Here is a 23,513-nt window from a genome sequence, read left to right on the forward strand (position 1 = left end):
AAAAATCGACAGACACATTTCTCAAGGAATGGAAGCCTCTCTTAGACTTTTTGTTGAAAGATCAAAATAAAATGATGATATTGGGATTTGACGATTAATTAAGATAGCCTATGGAGAAAAGTGATCCTGTATGTATATATTAAGGGACAGGTTTGATATATATTATTACTTATAGCTGATCTGCGACAAATCGGAAGTCAACTATTTTTTTTTATGTATTGTTATGTTTTTGTTGTTTGACTCTGTTTTGTTTGTCTTTTGAAAAATTTGAATAAAAATTATTAAAAAAAAAAACTATAGCTGCCCAATGTCCCTGCTTTTTAAAGTTTGATAGAAAGATCTGTGGGCTCCAGGTATGTTCTTAAACCGCAAGGTTTTTTGCCTATTAGTGAATTTCTCTGCTTTTTAAACTGGAAGGTAAGAAATGGGATCCTGTGCAAGTTTGCTGAGAATGGACTGATCATTTGCATGCTTATTGAGTTCAATGGGATTTACTCCTATGCAATCATGGTTAGGATAGGTAAAACTGACCATGGGGGAGGAGGATGGGGATGGGGAAGGAGATGATTGGAGGGGGCAAAGGAAGGGGGAGGGGAGGTTTGATCATTTCCATGCTTATAGAGTTCAATGGTATTTACTCCTGTGCAATTATGCTTAAGATAGGTAAAACTGACCATGGGGAGGGGGAGGGGGAGGAGGGAGAGGGGAAGGAGGGGATTGGAAGGGAATGGGGATGGGTAGGAAGGGGTAAAGAAAGGGAGAGATAAGGTGCAAGATGGAGGAGATAGAAGGGAGGAGAAGGGAGGAGAAGGGAGGGTGGATTTGATCATTTGAGTTCCATGGGATTTATTTCTGTGCAATCATGTTTGAAAATGGAAATTCACTGCTTCAAGTCGATCCTGACTTATGGCAACCCTATGAATAGGGTTTTAATGGTAAATGGTATTCAGACATGGTTTACCATTGCCTTCCTCTGAGGCTGGGAGGCAGTGCCTGGCCCAAGGCCACCCAGTCAGTTTCATGGCTGTGTGGGGATTCGAACCCTGGTCTCCCAGTTCATAGTCCAAAACTGACCCAGGAGAGGGGCAGGGAGGGGAGGAGGAGGAGGAGGAGGAGAAGAGATTGGTTGGGTGGGCACTGGGCAGAGGAGGAGCTCCTTACCTTTCCAAAAGGAATACATTGTGAACAGTATCATTCTTTGTTAGGTTTCCCCCAACTCTGTCAGTGGAATAGGAGTCTCCTCTCAGCACCCTTCACAAACTACACTTCCAAGGATTATTTGGGGAAAGCCATGACTGTCTCAAGTGAAATCAAAGTCTGGTGTGGGTGTGGCCCCCTGATTAGGCAAGCCCAGCAGCTGTGAGTCTGGCTTTTAGAACACTGACAGTTGGTTCTTACTGAGCGTGCCCGACACTATCATTGGGTTCAAGCCAAACTTTCTTAAATTAATTAAAAATCAGCCAGGCATTTTTTTAACTTTTAAACTGCAGAAGATGAAGGTTAGAGTATGGGGCAAGGTCAGTAATAGGATTACAGGTACTCTGTGAACATGGCTGATTTTTAATGAATTTCAACAGATTATGTGCATCGTTTTGTGTATCGCCATGAAAATATACAGGGTTGTTAAGCAAGCATTTCTGAGTTCAGGACTATAAGTTTTGCAAGGTTTTGTTTTGAAATGAGCTTATGAGAAGCATCAGAATGGCATGGGGGCAATTTTCAATTTAACATTGCAGAATGTGAAAAATCCATGCTGGCTATAGTATACAGCCACTCTCGTGGCTGTATAATTGAATCATTTACAAATGTGCCACTTGATCAGGAATTTGAGAACTTCATTTTAGACAGTTTTAGTTTCGCAGCAACATTCTGACCTTCAAAGTTAGCTTCTATCTCCATTCTTTCTCTAATAGCGTTCTGCAGCAAAGTCTGTTCCTAGAGACAGCAGATCAGGCCAGAGTAATATATGCCTTAGTTCTGGGGTTGCCAACGTGGTGACTCGGAGCAATTACACCATTAAGGACTTCCTCTGATGCCTGTGAACCCTCAACTGGTGGGGTGGAGCTGCAGCAATAGCCTCTTGGCAGGGGTGCCATGGCCACTTACTGGGAGAGTATTACTGGCATTTTAGCATTTTAGTATTTTCGTATTTAGTATTTTAATATGTGTTTTGTCTGTCTTAAAATGTTTACAATTTTGAAATTTGGATGTAGTTTTAAAATTGTTTAAATATGTGTTTTAATTGTAGATGGAAGTTTTAGTTTGTACACCACCCAGAGAGCTTCGGCTATGGGGCGGTATAGAAATTTAATAAAATAAATAAATAAATAATAAATAGAGGGAGGATGAGGCAGCAGCGAGGTGAGGGCTGTGTGGGTGCCCCAACAGAGTGCCAAATAAGCTGCAATGGTGCACACAGTGCTGTTCTTTGCCACACCTCCCTGGGTAAGTGGCAGTGACACCCTTGCTGGGAGGCTATTGCTGCAGCTGTGCCCCATTGGGTGACCTGCTCCTGGCTCAGAGCCTTCACGGGTACCAAAGGAAGTCCTCAAGGGTGCCATTTCTTCCATGAGCACCACATTTGTCACCCTAGAACTAAGACATGCATATTACTATGGCAGATATTACCTGCAATCTCCAGGAACAAAGTTTGCTGCAGGAAGCTATGGAAAAAAGAACAGGATAGCTCGCTTCTACAGTATTCAACAGGCAACTCAGCTGGCCAGGCAGAAGGAGCTGTAGTTGGTTTGTGTGAAATCACAGCTATGCATGGGAGGGATTGCATGGCGGTGGTTCCACTCCTACTTGGCAGGTCGGCTCCAGAAGGTGGTGCTTGGGGAACATTGCTCAGCACCCTGGACTTGGCACCCTGGGGTTCTGCAGGGGTCAGTTCTGTCCCCCATGCTGTTCAACATCTACATGAAACCGTTGGGTGTGGTCATCCGGAGTTTTTGGAGTGCATTGCCATCAGTATGCTGATGACACACAGCTCTATTTCTCCTCTTCATCTTCTTCAGGTGAGGCTGTCAATGTGCTGAACTGGTGCCTGGCTGTGACAATGGACTGGATGAGGGCTAATAAACTGAGGCTCAGTCCAGACAAGAACTGAGATACTGTTAGTGGGTGGTTCTTCTGACTGGATGGCAGATGTTCAACCTGTCCTGGATGAGGTTACACTTCCCCTGAAGGAGCAGATTCATAGCTTGGGGGTTCTTCTAGAACCATCTCTGTCACTTGAGACTCAGGTAGCCTCTGTGGCACAGAGTGCCTTCTACCAACTCCGGTTGGTGGCCCAGCTACGTCCCTATCTGGACAGGGATAACCTGGCTTCAGTTGTCCATGCTCTGGTAACCTCCAAGTTAGATTACTGCAATGGGCTCTACGTGGGGCTTCCTTTGAAGATGGTTCGGACACTGCAGCTTGTGCAAAATGCAGTGGCCAGATTGGTAACAGGGACCAGACGGTTCGAACATATAATACCAATTCTGGCCCGCTTGCATTGGCTGCCTGTATGTTTCCGAGATCAATTCAAGGTGCTGGTTTTAACCTATAAAGCCTTACACAGCTTGGGACCACAATACCTGATGGAACACTTCTCCTGACACGAACCCACCTGTACACTTTGCTCAACTTCAAAGGTCCTCTTCTGGGTGCCTACTCTGAGAGAAGCTGGGAGTCTGGCAACAAGGGAGAGGGCCTTCTCAGTGGTGGCCCCCAAATTATGGAATGATTTCCCTGATGAGGGGTGCCTGGCGCCCACACTGTTATCTTTTCAGCACCAGGTCAAGACTTTCCTCTTCTCCCAGGCAGTTTAGCATGTGTTTTTTAAATTGCTTTTTCAAAATTTGGTTTTTTAAATTTGTATCTTTGTTTTTAATGTTTTTAATTGTTGTAAACTGCCCAGAAAGCTTCGGCTATGGGGCGGTATATAAATGCAATAAATAAATAAATAAATAAATAAATAAATGTATAGCTGTCGGTCTGGAAGCTAAGGTGGACAGATAATTTTGCATTTGATATAGTTTTGATATGAAAATACATCAGTCACCCACCCATGTTTAAACTCTATGTATTTTTAATAGTTCTGTGAGTGGGTTTTCTCCCCTTACAGAAGGCTACTGCAGAGTAATAGTCAAATGTCCTTATTCTGCATTATTATAAGGTTAAAAAAATGTTTTTGGCAAAAATCTGTTTCAAAGTACCATCTGTTTATTTTATGAAACTGATGGTTTATTTAAAGAAGTCTCAATGAAGGCACAATGCATTCACCTTGTCGAGTTTAATAGAGGCAGATGATGATTAGAGTGTGCTTAACTGCTTGCTGTACATGCAAGTGCCAGCAACCAAGCCTCAGAACATTTCCAATGTTGATAGACCCAGCTTGCAAAACCTTGTCAAATAAATCAAACAGTTCTGGGGGCAAATCCATGTTATTTTAAAACCACGAAATGGGTCAGTGGGTGTGGTTATTCACATGGCTGAGTGGTGAATGTATAGATTAAAATACATTTTGCCACACTGGTTTACAGAGGATTGTTTTGGCCAAGTGTCCTCATTGCATGAGCCAAAACTCTGGTCAGTATTTTCACAACAGAGCCAGGAAAAACAAGAGAGGTTTAGCCTGTGAGAAAAGAAATGAAGATGTAGTGAAGGAAAAACAGTAGTCTCTCTGCCACTGCTTTACTCAATCCATATGTGGGCTTAAACACAGGAAATACCCACCAGTCACCGCAATCAAGCCAGAGGCCTGAGCATCAGAAAGTGCCTTGTGGAACTAATTGGACTCTATTAAGATTGTCACTGACATGGGAAAGCCTTCTGAAATTTTAAATCAGAACATTCAGACTTTCAAGATGCAGAGGAAAGGATAGCACTCCTAGAGCTGATGCGTTAATGGAAAAAGAAAAGGGATGCTCATGCAGGCAGTCTGGTCATCATAAACTCAGAAGTAAGAAGCACCATTGAGCCCAAGAATACTTGCCTTAGGAAGCTATGCATACAATTTGCATTCACCTTGAGTAACGTCTATGCCATGTTGTGCTTCAAAAATAAATAAATCCATATATCCATTCTGTTAATCTTCTTGGCATAGACATATGGTTCTTACAGAGCCTGCTATGGAACAACTTCACAGTAGAAGAAAGGCTAGGCTCTTGCCGATTTAAAATGGCAATCAACAATATTCAGAGCACTTTTACGTCCATCAGTTATACACATATGCAGTTTTCAGAAAAAGTCTAGTTGAAAGAATGGCCTCTAATTTCTTTTGTTTTCATTCGCATTATAAACTTGAATATTTTTTAAATGACTTGAAGCCTACTACTTAAACTTGCCAAGGATCTTTTGGGGAAATGTGCTTTTTAGCATTTCCATCCCAGATAATCCCTTGTTAAATTATGCAAATAGCACCTTGGTTTGCAGTTCAGTGGTTTGTTTTGCTTTGTTCCATTATGTTATTGCTATTGGATCTCTATTGCAAAAACGCTTGATTGGACTTGACAACTGCTATGGCCTTATCAGTCTTCACCAACCTGGTGCTCTCCAGACGTTTTGGATTGGGCTGATGCAAGTTGTAGTCCAAAATAGCTGGAGGGAATCAGGTTGGCAAATTTGCCTTTATAATTGCCAGTACTTTTCAGTTGGTCAATTCTCTGCTTTCTGAGATTCTGTGATCAAAAAGGTTGTGTCTAGTTTGCCTTATTTCTTGTCATGAACACATACAGAGGGTTCAATTTTATTAATACAAACTTTCAAGCTTTTTCCAGATGGGTGTTTTGGGCGGAGGGGGCATATTGGGGTGCTTAATCAGCATACCTAACACCAGCGTGTGCTTGCTGTTCTTTTTAATATCATTTTGCTTTTCATGTTTCACATTTGTTTTTTAATGTGTATCTGCTGTTACTGAAGCATGTGATATATACTGTCTGTGGATCCTTCCAATGGAATAGGAGAACCACGCTATGAAAGGTTTTACCAGTTCAGTTATGTTGCTCCCATGGATTTTAGTCCACTTTCCTCTGGCCTCTTTGTGCAACCCAGGACAGGGTGTATTGAATTTCCTTTCCCCTTCTTGATCAGGAGGAATGGGGAGGCTTGTACCTTATTGGCTGGCATTGCCACGTGTTGACCAGGGTAGGAGAAACAGCTTTAATTTAATGTCAGGAGGAGGGGATTACGCAGGTTGATAACATTTTTCAGTGGTAATCCTGTATAGGTTTCTTAACAAAAATATGTTGTAATGGTCACCTTAAAACCAGGACTACTGGTAAGACCTATTTCATATAACAAAATTATCACCTGCAAATGTAACAACCTAATTTATTATGTTACCCCTGCTTTGGTATCTTTATCTTGCCTGATGAAAAGTTCTGGAGATCTCAAAAGCTTGCTGTGCTTTTGTGACAGTTTGGTTGGTCTCTCAACAAAGACATTGGCCAGCTGTGGATTTTGGAGGTTTTGGAGCTGTCTGTACTTTTGATGTGCCTTGAAGAATACCAAATGTGAAAGCATTCAGGGCAGAATCTACAGTCTGAGGAAGATGATTTTCCACCACTTGAAGATGGAGTTTGTATTCTGACAGTTACATCCCCTTCAACCACTAGGTAATACTATACAGTTTGGGTTGTATTTAATGTAGCATTAAGCGGATTGTTCCAGCAGTGCAAGGATTTCTCCTTGTGCAATGGAATGATCTCCCCCTCTTCTTTCCCTGCATGTCTCCTAAATCTGCCATTTGCAGAATGAGGTGTTAATGACTGTTGAGAATGGAAGGGGATATCAGTATAGATTGTCTTGTCTCTTCCATGGAAGGGTGGAAGCAATCTCTACTGATTTCCGCCCTGCAACCTGCCCAAAATCTGCTGCAGAGCATAAGGGGATCCTCTGGAACAGTGTAGGAGCAGGAAGGAGGAATAAGCAAAACTGCTCCCCCCCAATTTGCAAAAGCTGACATTGAAGCAAAGCTCCTTCTGTGAACTGAGGGGCTCCGTCCATTTGGGGAAGGTTGCTGCTGTATCCAACCCAAATACTCCTGTCACACTTCACACATGACAGAATTCTTATGTGGAATTGACTTTTGTATAGGAATTTGATCACATGTGAAACAGCCTACTAATCTTCCAGACAAAATCCTTTGGGGGTGGTGGTGGTGGTGATATTCTTGCTGGTAATGCTGTTTGGCAAGCCAGAAAAGTTTCTGTAGCCTGTGGCTGGCCCTTCTTGAGATAATAAACTCTTTAATATAAAACTTTGAAAGCCACACATTGTTAGTTCAATCAGATTTACTTTCTGATAAATGAAGCCATACAGTGTGTCAGCACACACTTTAGAGAAGGGCATGCTAATAATTCAGTGTAGGCTTGTTACCTGGATGCTTTACAAGAATTCTGATTAGTGTTTTTATACTCATGAGATTTTAATGCCTACCAAAAAAATCCTTGAAAAACTATATATATTCACACTTTTTTGAAATTAAAAACATACACTACAAAGTAAGAAAACATACGCAAACATAGACAAATCAATCTTTAATGTACTTAACAAAACCAAAAATCAGATGGGTGTTCATCTCCATTTATACCAGGTTAATTAATACAAAACTATGCTTCATTCCTTTATAATTCATTAGTTTTTTAATTAATTATCATTCATTGATTATTCCAGACAAAGTTATATTTCCCTGGAAGGTGGCGAGACATCATTTGTCTGTCCATATATGTTAAAAAATATATACTTTTCAAATGGACATTAAATAATAATTTTATTATAAACTAAATCCTATGTCTTTGAATCATAGTAAACCATTTAGACAGTAAAACAGCATTTCATGGATATGTAGAATCAGCCACAATGACCCCAGTTTATCAATGCATCTTGAGATACGGCAAGCCACTGGCTGTAACTCTAAGGGTGTTCACACATTATATTCAACAAGTGTACAAACTGGGTATCAACTGTGTTCACAATAGTTGAGGTTTATATTCATACAGTTAGTCACATGTAATGTTCAATAAATGTAGAGACTGTGTACCTGTGTACCCAGTAGTTGAGCTGTACAAATCAACAAATGTATGCTCATTCACACAGACACTTGTACACATGGAGACAGGTTGTATTGGTGTTCTGTGTAACATGCATACAAGCCTAGTGTACCAGTCATGAAAAAAACAAACCTTAGTATCTCATTCTCCAAAGCAACAGAGCTGCCCTGGACTCCTGCTGGGAGGAAGGGTGGGATAATAACAATAACAATAACAAAAATAAATAAATAAATAAAATGGCTAGGAGCTTCTGAGCTGATTTTCAAAAACTGTTTTTCCCTGGGAAAAGGGATTGACTGTTACACCACTCAACAGTTCTCCAATTGTTGTTGGACTCAATTTCCATCAGCACAAGCCAACATGGCCAATGGTCAGATAATGGGAGCTGTAGTCTTCTGGAGGGCACCAGGCTGGGGAAAGCCCTAGAATCTGTCGTAATGATGACAATAGATATGATGGAATTACAAAGATATTTCTTCCATAGTAAAAGCTGTCATGGTTTGGCTTAGATGTACTTTAAATGGAGGAAATTAGGAAATAGCACTATTATCAATTAACAGGGGGTGGCATATCAAAAATATGAAGCAATTACTGCACTTTCCTGTGCTGAATTTCAATCTTTAAGATTCATGGCAAGGGAAATTTTGTGATGGGATCACGGATTATGGCATTTATTTATTTTTAGAGCAACAGTCTTAAGTCGTATGTCTTATTTTCCATGGTTTAAAAGTTATGCTTACTTTTCTTTTCTGTGTAATCACAAACTTTTTTGGGGGAAAACATTTTAGCAAGTCTTTGAGTTCTCGCCTAAATGATACCAGGATTTGCAAAAACAAAATTCTCATTACAATAATCACACTTTAGTGTGAGAATCATGCAGAAAATACCACACAGAAAGAAGCGAGGAAGCAAGTGCCAAATAATGCCTTTACTGATGGGAAGAAGAGTGTTTTAAGTTGGAATGTACTTTTGCAATTGGGAAAATATTTTTTTTAATGCAAAACTCTCACTGAAGCTTTTAAACTGAACTTTTATAATATGGGATAGGTGAGGTGTTGCAGGAGGTGCCCTCTTGTGGTATTAGTGAGAAAATATACTAATGAAAGAGGGCATGCCTTAAGGGCGCTAAAGGATAAAGGCTGGTGTTCTGCTGATGTTATGGCATGCAGAATTATGAAGCATGTTGCTTTTCTTTTCTTCTCTTTACAAAGTATTTAAGCCTTTGGGCCATAACTAGAAACAATAATTTTATTTGAACTAAAACATGGTTATTTTCAGCTGCCCCAAACCCTCTGTTTCGCTCTCTTTTGCAAGTACTAAACTGAGAACAATACATGTTTTGTCCTTTAAAGTCTACGTCAAAGCTGACAGAAAACTGGAAAGTTTACAAGGAAAAGTGGTCCTCATCAGATAAATCTGAGATGGTAACTAAGTAAAAACTTTTATCAATAAACACAGAATTATAATGCGTTAAAATTAATATTAGTCTTTTGGTAAATATATTCTGAAAGGGTGCCAGTGAATACAAAGGCAAATTAATCACTTAACTCTGTAATGCATAGTTTAGGTTGTGGTTTGGGCTTTAAGTTGTTTGTGTTTAAAAATAGCTCTGAACATATATGCTGAAAATATATATGACTATTTACATAGGATAAGACAAGTGAGGGACATTTTTCATTCCCTCATGAGCAACCTTCCAGGGTCTGCATGATACTGGTAGGTGAGTCAAGAGGCAAAAGTGGGTGGAGCAAAAGATGTGGCTCTTATTTATTTATTTATTTATAAAAATTGCTATATTGTGAATTCATACACTATAACATGGCAGTGTACAACAATTTTTACAATAAATATAAAACACTATAAAAACAGTACAAAATGATCAATAAAATGATTGGCTGATCAAAACACTTAAACAGTTCCACAGACCTGCCTTCAAGAGATACCTGAAAATTAAAAATGAGGGTGTTTGCTGAATCTTTATTGGAAGAGAGTTCCAGTTGTTGATGTTGTTTTAATCTTTTTAGTTACTAGCTAGTTACTAGTTTTAATTGCTTTAATTCAGTTTTTAATTACTTATTTATTATTATTTATTTTATTTATTATATTTATATACCGCCATTCCTCTCAGAAGGAGCCCAGGGCGGCAAACAAAAACACTAAAAGCACTTTAAAACATCTTAAAAACAAAAGACTTTAAAACATCTTAAAACAAAACATCTTTAAAAACATCTTAAAACAAAACATCTTAAAAACAACTTTAAAAACATATTGAAAAGCAATTCCAGCGCAGATGCAGACTGGGATAAGGTTGCTACTTAAAAGGGCTTGTTGAAAGAGGAAGGTTTATCCTACTTGTTTTTAACTTTTATTTATTATTTTATTTTATTTTTTTGTAAACTGCATAGAGGTCTTTACACAGGGCCGGGGCAAGACATGGTGGGGCCCTTGGGCACCAGCTTGCCCTGGGCCCTGGCACGCATGTGTGCATGCACACATACACAAGTGCGCGTGCCCAGGGCCAGCCCCAGACACGCTGGAGCCCTTGGGTGCAAAAGCCTGCCCCAGGCCCCAGCACTTCCCTTCTGTGATTCACGCATGGCAAGAGCTTCGGGTAAAACTACAACAGCCAATTTAAATAGATGGTAAAATCAAACTGCTGTAAGTTAAAGATATTTGTAGTTCTTAAATGCCTGGGAAAACAGAAATTTTTTTGCCTAATGCTTAAATTATAGTAATGTGGTGTCTAGGCGGGCCTCCTTGGGGAGGGTATTCATATGTAATGGAAACAGCTGCATACTTATTTCTCTTTACCCCTGACTTCACTACCCTCCTCTTCTTTTGTTGCTTTCCCTCTCCTGGATTCTAGATTGACAGCTTGTCAAGGCAAAGAATTGCCCTCTTATAATAGCGGCGAGGAGCCCCAGGCCTGGGGTCTTTCAGGCTTCTCAATTTGGCCCTTGGGGGACTCTGACCAGGCCACATCCCCTCCTGTAGGGCACACCTCTTACAGGCTCTACTCCACACCTTCTTTGAGTGTGACTGCCTGGCTAGAATGTGTTCCTGAATGATAGCCATTCCTCTTGCTCGCCTGCATGTGTGCTTAGAAATCTCAAACTGAATGTAGCCCACTGTACAAAGGTAAGGTAAGAACACACACACCCCGAGCCTTATATCCCAGCTCAATTGCCAAGATCATTCAGCGGAGCGTTGCTAGTTGTCCTCCATGTTACAGAGGCCTGACTGGTTTCAACCAGAAGTCAGGCATTTAGCATCACCAGTCCCGTGCTGTAGAACATTCTTATTTATTTATTTTATTTAACAAAATTGACATACTGCTGGAATATAAAGACAGGGCCGGTTCCAAGGGGCAGCCAGGTGGGGCACTGGCCTGAGGGCCCCTGAGGCTACAGGAGCCCCTGAGGGGCCCCTCTGCTCCCCTTCCGTGATTTGCGGCAGGATCACTGCCACAGATCGCATGGCGAGAGCTTCGGGGCTCCACCATTCCCTTGCTTAACTTACCTTGTTCTGCAGTTGTGCACACGTGGTGCCCTTACGAAAGATGGCGGTTGGACTTCCCAGGAGGATCCCTACGCCTGTGCAGCCTCTGAGACGAGCTCCGTCTTGGATGAAACTTATCCAGTTTAAATTCAGTCAGAAGGCTCTTTTCTGACTGGGAATAATTTCTTCCGGATAAGGAAGAAACGTGAGATTTCCCACACAGCTTTGTTTTGATTGTTGGAGTCTGGAATTCGTCAGAATTGTCTGTCTTCCAGCAGCTCAGACAGAGCGAGGATTTTTATGCTAGCTCAGCTGGATAAGTGATCCGTTTTTTTTTACGGATTAACAGGCAAACATCCTCCTGTCTACATTCATCATTTTTTTATCTATACAGCTAAAGAGATTTGTCAAAGTAACAGCAATTGAGATAACCTAGGTGAGGTAAGACTTTCCTTTTTTTTATTCACGGAACTAAGGGGGAAGAAAATATAAATAGCTTATCTTTTTTTTATTGCAAAAAGCTGACATGGAAAATAGCATTTTAAAGATTACAACGGACGGGAGATTTCTGATTGGAAGAGATAAGAAATCTTTTTGATTTATAAGACTTTTGTGTAATATATGGCTGGGACTATTTTTCCTGATCTACTTTTTTTTTTGACGAATCTGCTCATTCTCTCTGCTACTAGTTATTTGGACGCTGTGAACTAAAGCTGTTCTTACACTTCCGGGTAGATAAGAGATAAGGGCTGTCTAGCGTGTGACGTTAGTTGGTTGGAAAGATTAACTCCTTAGTAACTGGTTAAAGAAATAAGCTGCTCTTTGTTTGGGACATTGAAAATTGAAGGAGTTTTGTTCCTTTGGCTTTAAGAATGACAATTAAGAAGATCATGGATGTACAAGAAGGGACTTTATCTCTAGACATGTTTCAGAAAATAATGAATGGGATTAAGTCAATAAAACAAGAACTGAGAAATAATAGACAAGCGTGGAGAATTGAATTTCACGAAATGAGACAGGAGCTGAAAGAAATTCAGGATTCTATGAGAAAGGAGAATAAAGATAGATCTGGAAAACCAAAAAAGGATGAAAGAGAAATTAAAGGCAAGGTTCACAACTATGGAGATTGGCTTAATTATGGACATGAAAAAAGATTTGGATTTCCTGGCTGTGATGGATCCTGGAGACAAATATTACAGTTTGGAATTCAGCGCTGTCCCTGAAGGAATTGAAGAGATTGGAGATAAAGATATTATCGGTTCAAAAAAATTCCTGGACTGGAAGGATTTGATGGAACTTGAAATGGAGAAAGTTAATAGAATTAATCCCTGTTTTGTGTCAATGGAAAAATCTTCAAGAGATGTACTAGTGTATCATGTGGAAAAGAGGAACAGAGATGCGGCTTTGCAACAATACTTCAGTGATACGTTTGGATTTGATGGCAAGAAAATATCTGTGATGGAGGAAATTCCTATCAGACTTTTATTATATGACTATGACAGCAAGATTTTTGGGTGCGTAAAGATGGAAGATGGAAGATGGACCCAATATGGATAATGACAGAAGAGCGATTTAAAATTACTGGACTTAGTAGATTTGATGAGTTGGATTAATTGATATGTTTATTTAGTAAAAAAAATTGATTGATATATATCTCAAGGATTGGAAACTTCTCTTTGACTTTTTGTGGAAGATTAAAATGATAGGATGTTAATGAGATTTGAAACTAACTAAGATAACCGCAGGAGGAAGGTGATTTTATAATCTATTAAGAGATAGGTTTGTTATACATTATAGATTTATAGCTGAATTATAGCGATTTGAAATTACTGGACTTAGTAGATTTGATGAGTTGGATTAACTGGCATGTGTATTTAGAAAAAAAAATGATTGACATTTATCTCAAGGATTGGAAACTTCTCTTTGACTTTTTGTGGAAGATTAAAATGATATGATGTTAATGAGATTTGAAACCAACTAAGATAACCGCTGAAGGAAGGTGATTTTATAATCTATTAAGAGATAGGTTTGATATATATTATAGATTTATAGCTGAACTATGACAAATCGGAAGTCAATATTCTTTCTTATATATATATATATATATATATATATATCTTTTTGTATTGTACTAGTTATTGATTTGTGTTGTTTTCTTTTTGTATTGTTTTGGTTTTGAAAATTGGAATAAAAATTAATTGCAAAAAAAAAGAAAGAAAGATGGCGGTTGAGGTTTTCCTAAGGGGCTGAAGCCTCTGCCACCATCTTGGCTGATGGCATGCATGCATGCTGCGCACTCGCATCCCTGCCATGAACCAAGATGGTGGCAGAGGCTTCAGCTCCTTAGGGAAACCTCAGCCGCCATCTTTCTTAAGGGCACCACTTTGTGCCCAACTGCAGAACAAGGTAAGTTAAGCAAGGGAATGGCGGAGTAGTTTGTTGTTTTAATTTGCTGTACTAATTTGTGTGCTTGGTTGTTGTTTTTAATGTTAAACTTATGTTATGTAGTTTCTTCTGACTCAGTTAGCATAAATCTATGTTGAAGGTGTGGGATATAAGATGTGTAAATAAATGAGATGAAATGGGCTTGTAGGCTTCGTTATTTGATGATGTACAGAAATAGGTACACATTCCATACATTCATAGGTGCTCTATTTGCATAGACAATTATGTTCATAATACTGTGGGGAGGTTCAGGGCTAGCCCAAGACAATTTACTGCTTGACAAAGGACAGATTCCACATATAGAAGTTAATTGGACTGGCAGTTGATTCTTACTTCAACTCTGGTGATAGGATTGTGTCCATGTAATATATTCACATAGCTACAAGGCTTACCCCCTCTAAGACGCACACCTTAACGTGGTGAGGGGTTTTTGAGAGTGTTGAAGAAGCTAAGAGCAATGCCGTCAGGAGTCTAGACCAAGGTGGAATGGTGAAAGCTGAGACACCAGACTAAGATGCATCCAAACTCAGAGGAAGGCAATGGTAAACCACCTCTGAATACCTTTTGGTGTACCGCCCACCTTGCTGCCCAATGGCTTCCCTAACTGAGTTGACGGAAGTGGTCTCGGAGGTATTGTTGAGATCCCCCAGACTATTAATACTGGGAGATGTCAACATTCATGCTGAGGCTACTTTGTCTGGGGCGGCTCAGGACTTCATGGACTCTATGACAACCACGGGGCTGTCCCAATATGTTAGTGGCCCAACACATATATCGGGGCATACTCTCGACCTTATTTTTGTTACTGGACATGGGGATAGTGATCTGGACGTGGGGAGTTTTACATCTCTCCCTTTGTCATGGACAGATCACTGCTTGCTGAAGTTTAGACTTTCAGTGACCTTTTCCCTCCGCAAGGGTGGGGGACCTATTAAATTAGTCTGCCCCCGGAGACTAATGAATCCTGAAGGTTTTCAAAGGGCTCTGGGGTTTTTTCCGGCTGATAGGACCGGCGCTCCTGTCGAAGCCCTGGCTAATCTGTGGAATGCGGAGATGGCCCGGGCTGTCGACACGATCGCTCCTGCGCGCCCTCTCCTTTGCAGAGCTCATTCAGCTCCTTGGTATACTCCAGAGTTGAGAGCTATGAAGCAAGATAGGAGACGGCTTGAGCGGAGATGGAGACGAACTCCTGACGAATGCAATTATATGCTGGTCTGTGCTTCCACCAAGCGGTATGTAGGAGCGGTGAGGGCGGCGAAAAAAACAACACTTAGCCGCCACTAATAAGGCATCTCTCTCCCGCCCAGCGGAGCTTTTCAGAGTCATCCGAGGGCTACTCCATCTAGGCCTGCAGGACACTGTAGATACATCGGTGGGCCGCTGCAATGAGTTTGCTGAGCACTTCCAGCATAAGATCTTATGCATCCGTCGGGACCTAGACTCTCATTTTATAGCAGTTAATCCTAGTGAGGTGTCTGGAGCACAGTCTTATCATGTTTTGTTGGATGAGTTTCAGTCGGTGCAGTTCGAGGACGTGGACAAGGTGCTTGGACAGGTACGTGCAACCACTTCGGTACTAGATCCTTGCCCATCTTGGCTAATAAAAACTAGCAAGGAGGGAACAGTTGGCTGGGCCAAGGAAGTGATAAATGCCTCCTTGCGAGAGGGAGTGGTCCCCGGTTGTCTGAAAGAGGCAGCAGTGAGACTACTCCTGAAAAAGCCTTCCCTGGACCCAGAGGATTTCAGCAGCTACAGACCAGTGGCGAACGTTCCATTCCTCGGCAAGATCTTGGAACGAGTGGTTGCTGACCAGCTCCAGGCGCTATTGGATGAAACCGATTATCTAGATCCATTTCAATCGGGTTTCAGGCCTGGTTTTGGCACTGAGACGGCCTTGGTCGCCCTGTTTGATGACCTATGCCGGGAGAGAGACAGAGGGAGTGTAACTCTGTTGATTCTCCTTGATCTCTCAGCGGCTTTTGATACCATCGACCATGGTATCCTTCTGGAGAGGCTTGCGGAGTTGGGAGTTGGAGGCACTTCGTGGCAGTGGTTCCGCTCCTACTTGGCGGGTCATCTCCAGAAGGTAGTGCTCGGGGAACATTGCTCGACACCATGGGTACTCCAATGTGGGGTCCCGCAGGGTTTGGTTTTGTCTCCCATGCTTTTTAACATCTATATGAAGCCGTTGGGTGCGGTCATCAGGAGTTTTGGAGTGCGTTGTCACCAGTACGCTGATGACACGCAGCTCTACTTCTCCTTTTCATCCTCTTCAGGTGAGGCGGTCAATGTGCTGAACCGTTGCCTGGACGCGACAATGGACTGGATGAGAACTAACAAACTGAGACTCAATCCTGATAAGACTGAGATGCTGTTGGTGGATGGTTTCTCCAATCAGATGGTGGATACATATCCTGTCCTGGACGGGGTCACACTCCCCCTAAAGGAACAGGTTCGTAGTCTGGGAGTCGTTCTAGACTCTTCCCTGTCACTTGAGGCTCATGTAGCCTCAGTGGCACGGAATGCGTTCTACCAACTTCGGTTGGTAGCCCAGCTACGTCCCTACCTGACTAAGGAGGATCTTACATCAGTAGTACATGCTCTGGTAACCTCACGTTTGGATTACTGTAATGCGCTCTATGTAGGGCTACCTCTGAAGATGGTTCGGAAGCTACAGCTGGTGCAAAATGCGGCGGCCAGACTGCTAACAAGAACGAAGCGATCGGACCATATAACACCTGTTCTGGCCCGCTTGCACTGGCTTCCACTACGCTTCTGGGCCAGATTCAAAGTGTTGGTATTAACCTATAAAGCCTTATATGGCGCGGGACCACGATATCTGTTGGAACGCCTCTCCCATTATGAACCGACTCGTACACTACAGTCTGCTAAGAAGGCCCTCCTCCGGGTCCCGACCCATAGGGAGGCCTGGAGGGTGGTGACAAGATCAAGGGCCTTCTCAGTGTTGGCCCCCGAACTATGGAATAGTCTCCCCGAGGAGGTGCGCTTGGCGCCGACCCTATCATCCTTTCGGCGCCAAGTTAAAACCTTTCTCTTCTCCGAGGCATTTTAATTTTTTTGTTAATGATGGTAATGTTTGTAATTTGATCTTAGTTATGCAGTTTTTAGATTGTGAAATTTGATTTTAGATTGTGATGCTTTTGTATTTCCCTGTATTTTATTGTATTTATGTTCACCGCCCAGAGAGCTATTGCTAGTCAGGCAGTATATAAGTTTTAAAAATAAAAATAAATAATAAATAAATATATCTTACCACGAAAACCCTATGAACAGAGTATCCAAAATACAGATGCTCTTGGAGGTCGCTGATTCATAGGGTCACCATGAAGTTGCAGTCGACTTGGAGGTCATAACAACAAGCAAGGCTTAATTTTGGTTTTCTCAATTTCTCATGTTTGCAGTCTTAAATTCAGTTCTACACATTTCTGCAACAATTTGCCATTTTTTTTAAAAAAAAAAATCCTTTTAAACATTCATCAGCTCTTTAGTGCAAATTTGTCCTAAACACATTTTTGTATGCAGTTTTGACTATTTTTTGTACATATTTTTACAAGTAATTTCCCCTAATATAATGCATTTTGAATGCTATTTTCACAAATATATCCATTTTTATGCAGACTTTCCCCTAATATATGCATTTTTGTAAACATTGTTTAAATGGTATATTGCACTGCATTATTTTGAGAAGGTTGACGTTTGGAAGAATGGCTGTTTTGGTTTGCCTATTGTTTCAAAAAGTGTAAATTAGACTGTAGGTCTGCCTTTAAATGTGAACTGAATCAAATTTTTCCCATCCCTATACAAGACAGGCTTAAACAATGTCATGGAACTGAAATAAAAATTACATGCTCATGATGAAGTACAGAATTAGCAATCCCTGAAACCAGTTTGATATCATGATAATAATGCACCAAAAATCACAGTTCTCACATTCCTTAAGTAAGAGATGCCAACACGGCAATACTAATCTATGTTGAATCTACTTAGATGTTAAGTCCCACAGAATTCTATAGAGGTTGTTTCCAGAAGTGTCCAGTGTGGTGCAGTGGTTAGAGTGTTGAAATAGGACCTGGGAGACCAGGGTTTGAATCCCCACTCAGCCATGAAGCTCACTGGGTGACCTTGGGCCAGTCACTGTTTCCCACAGCCTAACCAACCCAGGCTTGTTGTGGGGATTAAATGAGGAGGGGGAGAACAATGTACCTTGAGCTTCTTGGAGAAAAGGTGGAATATATATAAATGCAATAAATAAATAAATAAACCCTTTGAAATGTTAAGAAAAAAGAAACCAAAAACTAGTATTTATTTATTTATTTATTTACATTTATACCCCACTTTTCCTTCAAGGACCTCAAGGTGGTGTACATGATTTCCCCCCCCCATTTAATCCTTACAGCCACCCTGTAAGGAAAGTTAGGCTGAGAGGCATTGATTGGCCCAAGATCACCCTGCGAGTTTCATGGCTGAGTGGGGATTTGAACCCTGGTCTCCCAGGTCATAGTCCAACACCCTCACCATTACACTACACTGGCTCTCAGTGGTAGGAAGGGAAGGGGGCAGGGAAGAATTAACAATATAATATCCAATATAGTACCCAATATATACCCATGAATATAGTATCCATCATTGTTTCATAGGGAAACTGTTAGGCTGCTCTAAAATGGAAAGGGCTATAGACCCCTTCAGAAAAATTGCTTGCTTGTGTTGGTATGGACCCATTTTCCACTGCCCCTGACTACTTGGCAGCAGTAAGGCCTTGACCCCTGTAGCAGGGGAAGCCTTCATCTGTACAGCTGGTAGCATGGGCAAGAGGTAGTGTGCTTTAATGGTTAATGTTGGACACTGACCTGGGAGACCAGGTTTCCAATCTCCACTAAGCCATGAAGCTTGCTGGGTGACTTTGGGCGAGCCAATGCCTCTCAGCCTACCCTACGTCACAGAGTGGTTGTGAGGATAACAGAACCACTATGAGCTCCTTGGAAGAAAGGTGGCCACTTTCGGGTCTACCTCCGGCTTCTGTCAGCTCTCTATCCTCTGGGCTGGCTGTCCACGGGGGACCCCCGGCAGTGCTGACAGGGTCCTAGTGCCACCACGGCAGAGGGCTTCCAGGGATGTGGCAGAGGAGGAGCTGCGGGGACTTATGTGAGATCCAAGTCCCCCTCAGAGTGCTCCCATGGGTCATGATCCCCATGAGAATTCTGCACTAATAAGCCGGTGCAGTAAATCTATTCCCATGGTGGCCTACCAGGACAGCCTACTCCCTGGTAGACCTGTTCTTTGGATTTGTTCTTCCTGTCCAGTTCCCACATGTGGCTCCTGACAGAGCCTCTGTTCAGTCGGCTGGATGCCACAGAGCTTTTCTCCGGCTCCTCCTCCACCGGACCCCCCTCCTGCCAGCTACCCATCAGTTGGATTGCACTGTTAATAGCCCGGATTCCTCATCATAAATCACCTGTATCATTAATTAAGTCTCTGCATTCATTTCCATAGAAACCCTTATATATTCATGAGGTAGTAATAAGATCTGGATATAAGACCTTGGGACTTTGTAAATAGGTAGGCTTGGATCCAGACGGGACTCATCCTACCATCAAGGCAGTGTGATCTGGTTGCCTCAGGCATCTGATTTGGGCTATCGGGAAAGGAAGGCAAAAGTAAGAATAGCTGGTTGAAAGATGGGCTCATATATTCAAGATACAGGAATGAATTATACTAACTGAAATTACGGAATTGTTCAAATTTGTTCTTATTTGAAATGGGCTTTTCACAAAAAGCATTACGCTCACATGGCTATGAGGCTTTTTACAGATTTCCTGTGTGTTTTAATAATTAGCATAAATCAGATGAAAATGTGCAAAGAAAATCACCATGAATGCAATAGTGTCAATAAATGTATTATACAGTCATATTGCTTTTTTGTTGTTCATTCATGTGTGCTATAACTCAGTAGCCCAATCAAGAATCCTTTTGTAACTCAAGTGTTTATATAGAGAGCTTCAGAATGGGGGAATTCCTTTGAACAGGTGAGTTCCCATATGTCTGGTTCACCTAAGGAAATAGTATGAATTGCGGTGGGGCGGGAAGTTGTGACTTTGGATGGAATACATAATAGTAGCAGTAGCAGTAGTAGAAGTAGTAGTAGTTGTTGGAATAATAATGATAACAATAACAATAATAGAAATATAACCAATTAAAGTAAATAAAAGAAAATAAAAAGGAAATGCAAATAGAATGAGTTTGGGGGATTAAGGAAGGGAAGGGACTGACTTTGGATGGAAGGTAAATAAAATGAATTGGGGGTGTTAAAGGGAATGAATGAATGCAGGCAAGGGTTTGGAAGTTAAATAAGTAATGAAGAAGACAGAAGAAGTAAAATAAATATACTTGGTGGCAATTACAGGAAAGTTATTTAATTTTCTGCTTTAGACACATCCATTTTATCATGCAGCCAAGCATGGATTAAGATGGTTGGGGACCCTGGTGGTGCAGTTTCCCAAAAGGGACCCCCTCCCCCAGAAAGGAATGTATTATCTTTTTTTTTTAAAGCACTTATTGAATTAATGTTTATTTATTTATTTTATTAGATGTACAGTGCCTTGCAAACGTAATTAGACCCCAGACCAATGTTCTTATATTACCAAATATAAGGTCTATAGGAGCTGCATCTTCCTCTGCAGGCACCCTGTCCATGTGACTGCTGGTCTGGAGTGTTGGTGTACCGCCCACCCTGATGCCCAGCAGACTCCCTAGCTGAGCTGATGGAGGTGGTCTTGGGTGTACTGTTGAGATCCCCCAGACTGTTGGTTCTGGGGGATGTCAACATCCACGCCGAGGCCACCTTATCCGGGGCTGCTCAGGATGTCATGGTCTCTATGACAACCATGGGGCTGTCCCAATATGCCATTGGCCCAACACATGTAGCAGGGCATACTCTAGATTTGGTTTTTGCATCTGGACATGGAGTTGGTGATCTGAATGTGGGAGGCCTTACATCACTCCCTCTGTCATGGACAGATCACTGCTTGCTGAAGTTTAGATTTACAGCGGCTTTTCCCCTCTGCAAGGGTGGGGGACCTATTAAGTTGGTCCGCCCCCAGAGACTAATGGATCCGGATGGTTTCCAAAGGGCTCTGGGGAGTTTTCCAGCTGATAGGGCTGGCGCTCCTGTCAAAACCCTGGTTGAACTGTGGAATACAGAAATGACCCAGGCAGTTGACATGATTGCTCCCGAGCGCCCTCTCCTGTGTAGAGCTTGTACGGCTCCATGGTATACCCCAGAGCTGAGAGCGATGAAACAATATAGGAGACGGCTTGAGTGCAGATGGAGGCGAACTCCTAGTGGATGCAATTATACACTGGTAAGTGCCTATGGTAAGCTGTATTTAGGGGCAGTAAAAAAACAATATTTTGCTGCCACTATCAAATCATCAATCTGCTGCCCAGCGGAGCTCTTCAGAATTCTCCGGGGGCTATTACACTCTGGCCCCAGGGACATGGTAGAACCATGAGGCCTGCTGTAATGAATTTGCTAGGCACTTCCCGGATAAAATCTTTAGCATCCGCCAGGACTTAGACTCCAGTGTTACAGCAGGTGAATCAAGCAAGGTATCCAGAGCACAGCCTTGTCCCGATTTCTTGGATGAGTTTCAGTTGGTGCAGCTTGAGGACATTGACAAGGTGCTTGGACAGGTTCGTGCAACCACTTCTGTGCTGGATCCTTGCCCTTCTTGGTTAATAAAAGCTATCAGGGATGGAACAGCTGGCTGGGCCAGGGAAGTGATTAATGCCTCTCTGCGAGAGGGGGTGGTCCCTGGCTGCCTGAAAGAGGCGGTAGTGAGACCACTCCTGAAGAAACCCTCCCTGGACCCAGAAAATCTTAATAACTATAGACCAGTAGCAAATGTTCCATTCCTAGGCAAGGTCCTGGAACGAGTGGTTGCAGGCCAGCTCCAGACACTCTTGGATGAGACCGATTATCTGGATCCATTTCAGTCGGGTTTCAGGCCTGGTTTTGGCACGGAAACAGCCTTGGTCGCCCTGTATGATGACCTTTGTCGGGAGAGAGACAGGGGGAGTGTGACTCTGTTGATTCTCCTTGATCTCTCAGTGACTTTCGATACCATTGACCATGGTATCCTTCTGGGGAGACTAGCTGAGTTGGGAGTGGGAGGTACTGCATTGCGGTGGTTCCACTTGTACTTGGCAGGTTGCCTCCAGAAGGTGGTGCTTGGGGAAGATTACCCGGCACCATGGACTGTCCAGTATGGGGTTCCACAGGGGTCAGTTCTGTCCCCCATGCTGTTCAACATGTGCATGAAACCGTTGGGTGCGGTCATCCGGAGTTTTTGGAGTGCATTGCCATCAGTATGCTGATGACACGCAGATCTATTTCTCCTTTTCATCTTCTTCAGGTGAGGCTGTCAATGTGCTGAACCGGTGCCTGGCTGCGACAATGGACTGGATGAGGGCTAATAAACTGAGGCTTAATCCAGACAAGACTGAGATGCTGCTAGTGGGTGGTTCTTCTGACCAGATGGTGGATGTCCAACCCGTTCTGGATGGGGTTGCACTCCCCCTGAAGGAGCAGATTCATAGCTTGGGGGTTCTCCTAGAACCATCTCTGTCACTTGAGGCTCAGGTAGCCTCTGTGGCACGGAGTGCCTTCTACCAACTTCGGTTGGTGGCCCACCTACGTCCCTATCTGGACAGGGATAACCTGGCTTCAGTTGTCCATGCTCTGGTAACCTCCAAATTAGATTACTGCAATGCACTCTATGTGGGGCTTCTTTTGAAGATGGTTCGGAAACTGCAGCTTGTGCAAAATGCAGCGGCCAGATTGGTAACAGGGACCAGACAGTCCAAACATATAAAACCGATTCTAGCCCGCTTGCATTGGCTGCCTGTATGTTTCCGAGCTCGATTCAAGGTGCTGGTTTTGACCTATAAAGCCTTACACAGCTTGGGACCACAATACCTGATGGAACGCCTCTCCCGATACGAACCCACCTGTACACTACGTTCACGATCAAAGGCCCTCCTCCAGGTGCCTACTCCAAGGGAAGCTCGGAGGGTGGCAACAAGGGAGAGGGCCTTCTCAGTGGTGGCCCCCAAATTATGGAATGATTTCCCTGATGAGGTGCACCTGGAGCCAACACTGTTATCTTTTCGGCGCCAGGTCAAGACTTTCCTCTTCTCCCAGGCATTTTAGCATGAGTTTTAAATTGTTTTTATATTGTTTTAAATTTTAAAATTGTGTTTTAAATTGTTTTTAAAATATGTGCTTTAAATTGTATATTTGTTTTAATGTTTTTGATTGCTGTAAACCGCCCAGAGAGCTTTGGCTATGGGGTGGTATACAAGTGCAATATATAAAATAAATAAATAAATAAATCACAAATGGTACATTGTAATTTTGTACTGTATATTTTATTTTGAAACACTGAAACTCAAAATCAATTATTGTAAGGTAGCATTGGTTTTATGTTGGGAAATGTTTGTAAGAAACATAAA

This window comes from Rhineura floridana, chromosome 1, assembly GCF_030035675.1.
Source record: "Rhineura floridana isolate rRhiFlo1 chromosome 1, rRhiFlo1.hap2, whole genome shotgun sequence".
In the NCBI taxonomy this organism is placed as follows: Eukaryota; Metazoa; Chordata; class Lepidosauria; order Squamata; family Rhineuridae; genus Rhineura; species Rhineura floridana.